The sequence below is a fragment of the Hemitrygon akajei genome, chromosome 16, assembly GCF_048418815.1.
Source record: "Hemitrygon akajei chromosome 16, sHemAka1.3, whole genome shotgun sequence".
NCBI lineage: Eukaryota > Metazoa > Chordata > Chondrichthyes > Myliobatiformes > Dasyatidae > Hemitrygon > Hemitrygon akajei.
Genome location: NC_133139.1, coordinates 19,343,898 through 19,354,316, shown reverse-complemented (window position 1 = coordinate 19,354,316; position 10,419 = coordinate 19,343,898).

Genomic DNA, 10,419 nt, shown 5'->3' with positions numbered 1-10,419 from the left:
ACCACTCGGTATTCTCTCTATTTTTTGCCTGTTCTACCTATTTGATGGGTTCCTACATTCTCAGTACTCTGGAAATAATGACTGAACAAGATTATCCATTCATACCCTGGGTCTTGCTCATGTACAATTTTAATTACACTTGCTAGTACAAGTCCTGTTAATGTATTAACATGAGCATACCATTCTATGCTGGCTACTGTTTCTTTTAAGGTTATTGATTGACAGAAGCAAGTTTGAGTCATCTCTGTTAGGCAGAATTTAAATGTAGAATAAAAATTACTTTTTAAAAATAATTATTTCTGGTTCACAAATGAATATTCCTTTGGGAGAAGAAATCTCTCATTTTGCCATGCTGGCCTATTTTATTGATTCCAAATCCTCCAGTGTGGTTGACAATTACTTATCTGAAATAGCTGAGAAAGCTGCTCAGTTCAGCAAAAAATTAAGAATTACAACAAATCTGGACTTTACCAGCAATCTTGGGAAATAACTTAAGAAATATAAAATTTTCAGGCTCTTGCTGCAATCACTATTCATGATTAGGTGTGGCTGAAAGTCTCTATATTTGGTAGTGGTTAGGGAGAACTCAGTCTCAGAGGCTGGTATACAGGTGGGCATTTGGGAGAGCAAAAAGTGTGGAAAAGTTGTGTGTTCATTTATGTGCCTGCTCCTGCCATCTGTGTGTTTAGAAAAGTCTGTACCTATTAGCTTTGGACCTGCTTATCACCAGATCAAAATACACTAAGCTGTAATCGCTGGTGTGGACCGGTATTTTTTTCCAAAATTTATTCAAACCCTGTTATCATAATTTGAGGGGAAGATAGTCCTTTCACCAAAGAACTGTTGAAGACTGCAGTTCGCTTAATCCATTCTGCACGTCTCTTTTTTGTTTGTACAGGTATTGCCGTTAGTTGAATAAAGCTTACAGTAACAAGGTGGCCATTTATACCATCATTTCTGTCACTTGATCCTTTTTATTGAATGCTGCTGCAGTGTGGATCCAAGGTTCTCAGTACCACATCTCAACTGGGTAATCAGCCAGGAATTCCAAGGGTCGCAGGGGATGTTTGATTTAAGGCTTTGAGCACATTCTTAAGTCTGGCAAGCTCTTTCTATGGTAGCTTTGCACAGTCAATTTTTGGGAATTACGAGTCAGATGTAAACAATGTATTCTGCCCAAATGACATAACAGGGTTCTCAGATATTAAGAGTTGTTAGCCTGAGAGAAGACTGGTGTTAATTCACAAGAAGCACAAATTAACTTGGAATTTTATAGAGACAATTATTTGCCTCACTATCATGGCAATTGGTTAGAGGGTTACTGCTGTTTTTAGAGCTATTAGTGGGAGCTGCTGCCGGGAAATTGGAAATAATTAAACCTGACAAGTTGGATGGCGAAGACTCCATAAAATTACTGTTGAGAACCAGGACAACTTTCCATAAACTTTAAATTTATGAATACAACAAAATATTTCACAAATGTATGTTACCCCATACCCAAAGATAATTTTTACCACATGAACTGATATCATCTGACCAGACTAATGTTAAACATTGTGACAGTCATTGGACCAACCCAAGATATTAAGAATTTTCTAGATTAATAAAAGTTTCCCAATTTTGTGTTGGAAGGGAATGCGTTCCTGAAAATTGATTAAACTCAAAACTGCTGTTTTCTTTCATTCGGGGTGTGAGAAACCCTGTTTTTTTTGCTATTATATATTTAATCAAATACCATTATGAAAGTTGCTAAATGTGTTTCCACATTATTTCCTAGCAGTGCTTTACATATCTTGTGCAATCAATCATTTTTCTTGTTACAACTCCTATAAAATCTAGCTTCTACAAGCAAAAAATGTCCTAATCATCTCTACAGTGAGAATTGACTGCAAAAATCAATGTTGTGGAAACACAAAATATACAGCATAATACAGGCCTTAAGGCCCACAAAGTTGTGCCAAACATGTTCCTACCATAGAAATTACTAGGCTTACACATAGCCCTCTGTTTTTCTAAGCTCCATGTACCTATCCAAAAGTCTCCTAAAAGACCCTATTGTATCTCTATCCACCTCCACCACAGTTGATGGCAGCCCATACCACGCACTTGCCACTCTGTTTAAAAAAACTTACTCCTGACATCTCTGTACCTACTCACCAGCACCTTAAACCTGTGTCCTCTTCTGGCAACCATTTTGGCCCTGAGAAAAAGGCCTCTGACTATCCACACAACCAATGCCTCTCATCATCATATACACCTGTATTAGGTCACCTCTCAGCTTCCATCACTTCAAGGAGAAAAGGCTGAGTTCACTCAACCTGTTTTCATGAGGCAGGCTGCCCCAATCCAGGAAACATCCTTGTAAATCTCTGCACCTTTTCTATGGCTTCCACATCCTTCCTGTAGTGAGGTGACCAGTACTCCAAGAGGGGGCTGACCAGGGTCCTATAATAGCTGCAACATTACCTCTTGGTTCCTAAATTCAATTCCACAATTACGTAATGAAGGTGGGACCAAACCTTCCAGACCAGTCTGTCATGCAGAACCTTGTTAAGTTCCAAATAGCCAACATCCACTATCTTACCTTTATCTATCCTCTTGGATACTTATTTGAAGAACACTATAGAAGATAATGTCAAACATGACTTACACAAGCCATGCTGACTCCTCCTAATCAGACCATCCAAATCCTGTTGCTCAGGATTACCTCCAGTAACTTCCCCACCACTGATATCAGGATGACATCGACATGCTGTAGTTTCCGGTTTTTCCTGGCTACCTTTCTTAAACAATGGAAAGGTAATAACCACCTTAGTCTTTGGGAACTATTCAGTGATAAACAATGTCAATGTCAAGTTAATTGTCATATGCACAAGTCTATGCACAGATTCAATGAAAAACTCACAGAAATATCACAGGCATGTAGCACCATATAAACACCAACAACAACAAATATACACAATTCTTACAAGGAAAGAATTAAAATCCAAAAAAAATTTAGTTCAACAAGATCATAGTGTTACTAAACTCTAGTGATTAGGGTTTTATTCTGGTTGCTTCAAGAACTGAAAGGGTGGAGGAAAGTTCTTGAACCTTGTTGTCTGGAACCTCTGGCTTTTGTACGTCCTGCCCATTGGGAGCTGTGAATAGAAGACTTGGCCCAGATGGTAGAGCTATTTCATGATAGTTCAAAATTCAAAGTAAATTTATTACTGAAGAACATACATATCACCATATACAATTCTGAGATTCATCATCAGAATCAGGTTTAATATCACCAGCATATGCCATGAAATTTGTTAACTTTGCAGTAATGCAGCAGTACAAAGCAATGCATGATATTATAGGGGAAAATCTATGAACTACAATAAGTATGTAGCAGTGTAGGTCTCCGTTAGTCACGATAGACCATGGATTTGCACCTTGGAAAGTTTCCAGGGCACAAGCCTGGGCAAAGTTTTTTTTGTGGAAGACTGGCAGTTGCCCAAGCTGCAAGTCTCCCCTCTTCACACCACCAATGTTGTCCAAGGGAAGGGCATTAGGACCCATGCAGCTTGGCACCGGTGTCGTCGCAGAGCAATGTGTGGTTAAGTGCCTTGCTCAAGAACACAACACGCTGCCTCAGCCAAGGCTCGAACTGGCGACTTTCAGATCACTAGACAAACACCTTAAACACTTGGCCACGCACCAACACAGTATGTATATGTATATCAAATATTTAAATTTAATAAGTAGTGCAAAAACATAAATAAGAAAAAGTAGTGAGGTAGTTCATGGCTTCAATGTCCATTCAGAAATCTGATGGCAGAAGGAAAGAAGCTGTTCCTGAGTCGCTGAGCTTGTGCCTTCGGGCTTCTGTACATCCTTTCTGATGGTAATAATGAGAAGAGGGCATGACCTGGATGGTGGGGATCCTTAATGAGGATGCCATCTTTTAGAGGCACTGCTCCTTGAAGATGTCTCAGATACTACAGAGGCTAGTACCATGATGGAGCTGACTAAGTTTACAGCTTACTTCAATTCTGTGCAGTAGGCAACTGCACCCCCACCTCCCTCCCCATCCCACCAGACGGTGATGCACTCAATCAGGATACTCTCCATGGTACATCTGTAGAAATTTTTGAGCAAAATCTTCTTGAAGGAATCTTCTTGTGGGTATTCACAGCAAATACAAGAAACAAAACAGAATCAAAGAAAGATGACACCCAACAGGACAAACAAACAACTAATGTGCAAAAGACAAGCATCTGTCCAAATACAAAAAGAAATAATAATAATAACTGAAAAAGTACAAGCAGTGATAATATTCATAATTATTGGTATAAAACTTGTTTGTCTTCATCTGTACCTATTAATACAGATCAAAAATTTTCTTAAAATTCCTGAAAAGGTGCTCTCTAGTTTCTGAATCAGATGAAAATAGGTTATCAAATCAGAGGCAAGCAAAACAAATTATACCTTGACACACCTTCTATACATAGATGATTTAGAATTATATGCTCCTTCATCAGTAAAGTTGAAGCGATTAGTTCAAATAATAGAACTGTTTCCTGAAGATGAACCTTTTCCCTAGATAAGCTGAAAACATTAAACATAAAGTAAGGTTCAATAGAGCTAATGGAATACAAAACCGAGCAGCTTATGATTGCATCTATGTGCTGGGTCCTGGACAGGTCATCCTATATTTTAACATCAGGAATTTGAAGCTGCTGTCTCTCTGCAGTGCTGTCCCCAATATAAACTGCCACATGTTCACCCTTCACCCCCTCCTGAAGTCAACAATCAGCTCGATTAGTTTTGCTGAAGTTGAGCGAGGGGTTGCTTTTGTGGCCCTACTCAAACAGGTGACCCACCTCATCCAGTAAGTTAACTCATGACTACTTGTGATTCGTCCAATAGCAGTAGTGTTGTTGGCAAATTAGAAGATAGTGGTGGAGCTGTATTTAGCCATAGTCATGTGTGAATAGAGATAGCAGAATGATAAGCACACAGCCTGAGTCGATGGTCAGCGAGGAGCAGCTATTCCTAACAATACAGTACTACCAATGAGGAAGTTGAATATCCGGTTGACGGGGGTGGTACAGAGGCCCAGGTCTTAGAAGCTTGATAATAAGTTTTGATGAATTGATTGTGTTGAACTCTAAGCTCTAGTTGATGAATAGTAGCCTGATGTATATGTTTCTAATATCCAGAATGGATTGCAAAGCCAAATAAATTGCTTCTGCTGTTGACCAAATTACAGTGGTAGGCAAATTGAAGTGGACCTTGCTCATCTCTGCGGCAGGTGTTGATTTGCACCATATCCAACCTCTCAAAGCACCTTATTACAGTGGTCATTGATGTAGGTCACCACGTCGTTCCTGGGCATCAACACGATCAATGCCCTTTTGAAGCAGGTGTGAACGTCAGACCGCAGAACCGAGAGGTTGAATACATCCGTAAATACTCCAGCCAACAGAGCTGCGCTGACCTTTACTACTCTGCCAGGTATGCAAGCTGAGGGAACAGACAGCCTTTGTATATTCTTGAAGGATAGGCAGCCCTATTAGGGAACTACTCTATCCCTAACTGCTCTTTTACTCCTGGTACATCTATTGAATCTCTTGGGATTTTCCAGCACAATTCTTACTGATTTGATTTGATGCAAACTACGCATTTCATTGTATGTTTCTAGATTTCAATGAACACGTGACAAATAAAACTAATCTTTGATGCACCATCAATAACTCTCGGAGGCATGTGGCGAGAGATAGGCTTTTATTACCTGGAAGAGCACTATCAGCAGCAAGAGACCATCGCACAACATCCTGGAGACTGAGGGAGGAGCAGTGCCTCCAATCGCCTTTATACAGGGGTCTGTGGGAGAAGCCAAAGGAGAAGTCAGCAGGGGGGGTGTGTCCAGACAGGTATATGTAGTTCACCACAATCTTAAAATATTTTAAAATGCTTTTCCCTGACTCTGAAGATATTTGAGCTCAAAATAAGTACATGGGATTATATATTCTCTCCCAAAATGTACAAGAAATGGACAGACAAGGGAAAAACTGCAGATGCTGGAAATCCAAGCAACACACACAAAATGCTGGAGGGACTCAGCAGGTCAGGCAGCATCAATGGAAAAGAGTACAGTCGACGTTTCAGGCCGAGACCGTTCATTAGGACTGAGCCCGAAATGTTGACTGTGCTCTTTTCCACAGATGCTGCCTGGCCTGCTGAGTTCCTCCAGCATTTTGTGTGTGTGTTGCTAAGAAGTGGATAGTGGTTTAATGGAGAAAATAACAAAGTAAATTTAGAAGGTCTTACCCTGCAATAAGCCAACAAAAAAAAAGCAAAGGATATGGATTACCGAGATGCAAATCATCTCAGAATCTGGGATCTGGAGCTCAAACAAACTATTGGTAGAATTCAGCTAACAGGCAGCAACTGCAAAGCCAGAAGGATAGTTGATATTTCGGGTGATGACCCTGCATCAGGACTCTTCTGGAAAAGAAATTACCTGTAAAAACTGAATTTATATCTTTCCGCAATACTGTGGGCAGGAAGAGCGAAAGAAAACTGAAGATTCAAAGCTAAATAGGAAGAGTGGAAGCATTTAACACCTCATCTATATTTATATATATCCAAGGGGGGAGAAATAATCAGTTTTGGGTCAAGAAATCCATGAGAACAGAATTGTGAGCAGCACAATAGCAAAGCGGTTAGCGCAATTGCTTTACCGTGCCAGCTGTACGATTGGGGCTGTCCTGTAAGGAATCTGACCACATGGGTTTCTTCCAGGTGCTCTGGTTCCTCCCACTTTCTGAATACGTATGGGTTAGTATGACGTGGGCACCGGAAGTGTGGCAACACTTGCGGCTGTGCCAAACAACCTTCGCTGATTGGACTTGACAAAAATGCTGCAATTCACTGCACATTTTAGTGTACATATAACAAAGAAAGCCAACCTTTATAAAAAGTACCTTGTGCTAACATTCCCAGAATGGATTAGCACACATCAGGGTTTAACGATGGGCCAAATTTCCACCAGTTTCTGCCCGTATGATGCTAATTGACATTGCTATCAAAACATTCGTTTTGATCCATTTAATGTGAATATTTCCTCGGAGCCTGAAATTACTCTTTCTGCTCTCAGTTTAATACAAATAACAGGGTATTATTTTTAAAATTTTGCATCTTTTTGACGTAACAATGCCAAAAATGCCAGCATCTGTTGTGTATCATTTCTTTTGAGATTTACACAGGATCAGTTGTGATGCTCAGATTTATTGTAAATGAGTGTTTTAGTGGAGCTGGCCACACCTAAGGTGCAGACTACAGACGGGTGACCACCAGGAGAATTAAGAATTAGTGTAGGCAGACAGTGCTGGGTTTCCCTGTATCTATTCCTCTCAGTGACAAGTATACCCCTCTGGATATTATTGGGAGGGAAGGGTGTTGATCTTTCCAAGGGCAACATCAGTAGCTGGGTCAGTGGCACTGGGCCCAGTTCTGAGGCACAGAAGGGAAGGGTGAACTTAGAGAGATAGCGATAGGGGACTCGATTGAAAAGGGGCACAGACGGGTATTTCTGCGGCTGCAGTCGAGACTCTAGGATAGTGTGTGCCTTCTTGGTGCCTGGGTCAATGATGTCTTGAGGTGTTTACAGGACATTCTCAGTGGGGCTGGTGAGCAGCCAGAGGTTGAGGCCTATATTTGTTAACACCTGCCTTACTTAGTATGTCTATTCCCTGGACAGTGCCCTTAATGATTGGGCGCACCCAAAAACCTTCAGGAAGCTGCACATTCTGTCTTTAGTACCTGAACCTTGCTTCTCTCTGCCTTCATTGCTTTGCCTCATACACTGGTAATGTAAATCATCTCTCCGGTTGTGGGCAAGGGTAGATCAGTTATCGACCCTGATGCCTCTATGTCCACAAATAAATCACTTTGCCGGCCCCCGAATTAACCTTTTGTGTACACCCATGGGTGACTAGTACTAGCAATGGAGGTTGCTGCCAACTTGGATGCTGTCCCTATTAGTTTATACTCCAGTCAGCTGTTAAATCAGACAGTCTGCTGTAGTCTCTGCCTGTTTTGGTGAGTGATTCTCACAACTTCACACATAAAATGCTGGTGGAACACAGCAGGCCAGGCAGCATCTATAGGGAGAAGCACTGTCGACATTTCGGCCCAAGACCCTTTGTCATTGGATATACAGTATTTAAGGCAGAGGTTGATAGATTCTTGATTAATCTGGGCAAGAAGGGATATGGGGAGAAGGCAGGAGATTGGGGCTGAGAGGGAAGTGGATCAGCCATGGTGAAATGGCAGAGCAGACATGATGGATGAAATGGCCTAATACTGCTCCTGTATCTTATGGTCTTATCTCATAAACTTCTATTTATAGAAACATAGAAAACCTACAGCACAATACAGGCCCTTGGGCCCACAAAGCTGTGCCGAACATGACGAAGGGTCTCGGCCCGAAACGTCGACAGTGCTTCTCCCTATAGATGCTGCCTGGCCTGCTGTGTTCCACCAGCACTTTGTGTGTGTTGTTTGAATTTCCAGCATCTGCAGATTTCCTCGTGTTGACTCTCACACCTTCCTCCCTTTTTAGGGAGACATATGGTCTCCATTCTGCATCCATTCCCCCGTTCCTTGCTAGATTCCCTCGCACACAAGGCAAGTTCTCTTTGCCTTTGCAACAGCTACATCCACTTTACAATTCTGATCTGGTCTATCATAGTCGTATTGTGGTGCAGGTTCCTCAAGTCAAAGTTTAGTCCTTCCTTCAACATTTCAAGAAGACTGGAACATCCCTCCCTGGATCGTCCAGCCCTGAATGTTTTTCATACACTCACTATTTACGTTCTGGCAGGTTCATCAGCTCTCTGAACCACCAACATTATTATTCCCCAGTTACTCTCATCTCCCCAAATTTTGGTGACTAAATTAAAACTGAGTCACATGGAAGCTGTAACTGGGAAATAAAAAGAATCTTTATTCACACAACAAATGTCCAGGAGGGTCCCAGACAATCTCACTCTCCTGACGTATGTTTAATTCCTCTTCAACACAACGAAAAAATAAATGATTAATGACTGGTTCAATTGCTATAATCACCTACTTAACTGTAACATTTTGGATACAGTCAGGTAAATTTATAGAAGTAAGTATTTACAATGGTATCCCAACTAGCAAAATCCTTTTGAATATTCAATACTGATGTCTGTTCCAAAAGCCAGACACCCAAAATATATCCCTTTTGTCCTGACGAAGGGTCTCGGCCCGAAACGTCGACATCACTTCTCCCAATAGATGCTGCCTAGCCTGCTGTGTTCTACCAGCATTTTGTGTGTGTTGTTGTTTCCCTTTTGTTACAGTGGCTCCATGAATATACAACTAAGCAGACGGTTAGGTGATAAAACGCTCCTCCAATGGGCATAAAATGGCAGGGATACACTTTTAACAAAATGCTAATAACAGGAATGTTCATCTATTGTCTTCACTGTAAGTAGTTTCAATGGGACAGAATCAGGACGCTGTGAACAAATTTCATTTCTTGAAGTCTACTTCTTTTTAAAACTATAACTCGTAATTATTCTATCCATGATATCCAGAGTGATCTGTAACACACAGGAAAAGGGAGAAGTTGCTGTTGGGCAAGTCCATATCCGATACTTTGGACTGGACCAGCTGTTCACAGTTCTGAAGCGGCATGTTCTGTAAAGAGTAAGGACGAGGGTGGGCTGGTAAAGTAAGGGAATCTTGAATTACCTCAGAGTACTGAGATCATGCTGCAGCTTCGTTAAATTTTGGTCAGACTGCACTGTGATATTGTGTGCTGTTCATGTTGAAACATTATGGGAAGGATGTGGAAAAGGTGGGGAAGAGGTTTAAAGGATGCTACTTGGATTAGAGGGTTTTAGTTGTATCAGGGATTCCCAACCTTTTTGTTTACAGCCATGGAGCCTAATTATTAACCAAGGGGTCCGTAGTTGGGACCCCCCCCCCCAAGCTAAAAGGAAAGATTGTACAAACTTGGGTTGTTTTCCCAAGAATGTCAGAGGCCGAGAGGATACCTAATGGAATACTTTTAATTATGAGAGGCGTCCATAGAGTACACAGTCAGAATTCTTTCCCTAGAGTAGAAATGGCAAACACCAGAGGATATGCTTTTAAGGTTGTTGGGGAGGGGCAATCTTCCTGATTGAGTGGTAACATTAAAAAAAAGAGGATGGTATGTGCCATAACAGTAAGTTAAAAGAAGCATGCAGTATGGTGGAGTTTGAGAGGGTTTTAGACAGGCACGTGGATATGGATGCTACAGAGGAGAAACCATTCAGTATAAACTGCCCTCAAGAGCATCATATGGCGTGAAAGCCCCGAATTGTACTGATGCCTCATTAATATTATAGGCAAATACATTGGAGGTTT